General features: G+C 37.4%; 1 pseudogene; it reads right to left on the minus strand.

Moving 5' to 3' along the window:
• Positions 1 to 624: 624 nt before the first annotated feature.
• LOC124614084 lies at positions 625 to 742 on the minus strand (annotated as a pseudogene).
• Between the last annotated feature and the right edge of the window lie 1535 nt (positions 743 to 2277).

Raw genomic sequence — 2277 nt, forward strand, 5'->3', positions numbered from 1 at the left:
AAGGTAGGTACAGTAAAACTGGGAAACGTTGTGACAATTATAGCACTGTCTGTAACAAAATATTATAAAAATATGCACTGACGTATTTAATTTACACATTCATGAAATTCTGTAAATTTTATTCTTTGATTTTGACAGAAACAAAATTTTTTAGCCTAATGAGCTATTCAGAATATAGAATGTTGTCACAAAGTTATCCTGAGCTCATGACAACATTGTGTTTTGAGACAGGTAAAGTAAAATTAAACTAATCTTTCATACATCTAAGCTGACCTAGTGTTTCATTATGGCACACGTTTATAACTTTCTTACAAATTTGCCCAGATTTATCAGTTTCGTTTTATCCATAGGCAGAAAAATATTTCTCACAAAGATTTTCAATGTGGTAAGCTTTATTTAGCAAATCTTCACAAAAATCAAATAATTAATAGCACTCTGTCTTCAGGCCACAAGTGGCCCATCGGGACCATCTGAACGCCGTGTCATCCTCAGATGAGGATGCGGATAGGAGGGGTCAGCACACCGCACTCCTAGTCGTTATGATGGTTTTCTTTCGCCGGAGCCGCTACTATTCCGTCGAGTAGCCCCCAGTTGGCATCACGAGGCTGAGTGCACCCCGAAAAATGGCAACAGTGCATGGCGGTCCGGAGGGTCACCCATCCAAGTGCCAGCCACGCCCGACAGCGCTTAACTTCGGTGATCTGACGGGAACGGGTGTATCCACTGCGGCAAGGCCGTTGTCTAAATAATTAAAAGGTCCTAACTCATTGAAACGAAATAAAAATGATGAAAGTGACTGACCTGAATTTAGTAAGGTTATTAAAACGGTTATACATTTATTTACCTATACGTTCAGTGATAGCTAATGAGGAAAAAAGAAAACACGGTGACAACATTTCCGTTTAACACAATACTCTCGAATGATGGTAATAACGTCCAAATTACGCTTACAAGTATGAGAGAAAAACTTACACTATGTTTAGAAATAAAGTCACAATGGAAAATAATACATTGTCTTTATTAAAAAATACATTGTCCTTATTCACAAATGTCTGTAAGTTCAGTTATGAGACTTTTTTTATATAACACAAGTTGTTACACTTGTTTCTGCATATGTGTGTGCCATCGCAAAGTTACCCCTTTAATCCATGGGAATAAGATTTTTTCTTTCGAGTTGCTGAAAAAATGTCACTAAAATTTAATACTATTACAGAATGGCCACCACATACAACGTACATACACTGAAATGCCTTTAGCTAGTCAGCTCTGCAAAGTTACAGGCAGTGGGTGGGGGAAAGAAATCCACTAAACAGGATTTCCCATGTACAAACAAAATAGGTTTTTGACCAGCTCGGCTGTAATGTACATACTCGTAACTTTTACCACCAATATCAACACTACGCAGGAACACACTGCCACAGAGCAGCATTACCGTATTTAAAAATAAAAGGGGTGAGTGGGCTATTGTCACAAAGCAATACCTTAGTCACAAAATTATCCACTTTTACAGTATATCAATCTGCATTTTAAATGTCTGCTTATTGAAGTGGAGGTACCGATGAATTTTATTTGAGGATTGTAACCAACAAGCATCGTCCTAAGGTAGCTAAAACGAGTTAATGGCAACTAAGATGAATATCATTTATGAATTTATGATGGCCAAAATAAGTCTTATATGAGGTGTCCAGACTGTATTGTCTTTTCTGCATGCATTTTCATTCACCTTCAAAAAATACTCTGTAGAAATATCTATTACCAGCCTACGATATCAATAATAAGAAATACATTTCTAATGTGGGGTTGAGTCAGCAACTTCTTTACGTCCCCAAAACGTGGAAATTTTTGTAAATAAATATGTAATCAAATAATCTGCAAACACACACACACACACACACACACACACCCACACACACACACACACACGCACGCACGCACGCACGCAAGAGCGCGCGCGCGCGACTGCATACACATTTAAGAAGAAGAAACTGAATTGAAATAAAAAAGCATATAAATTACAATTTCTTATTTCAGCCGACAACTATTTTTATATACTTTACTGAAAATTACGTGTCTATCATTTGTCTTTTGGTTAGTGCTTTTGGCGCTCTCTGATAACTCAGTACAAACATTCTCAGCGTTAACAGGCTGATTTAGAAGCACTATAAAAACATTAAAGTTTTACTAGTTGAAATCCACAGGGCACATTTTACTGAGCAGGGGAAAAGAACCTTTTAATATAGTGGAAGATCGGATCTCGCCTCTGAAGGATGTCCATGT

The sequence above is a fragment of the Schistocerca americana genome, chromosome 4 (assembly GCF_021461395.2).
Source record: "Schistocerca americana isolate TAMUIC-IGC-003095 chromosome 4, iqSchAmer2.1, whole genome shotgun sequence".
NCBI lineage: Eukaryota > Metazoa > Arthropoda > Insecta > Orthoptera > Acrididae > Schistocerca > Schistocerca americana.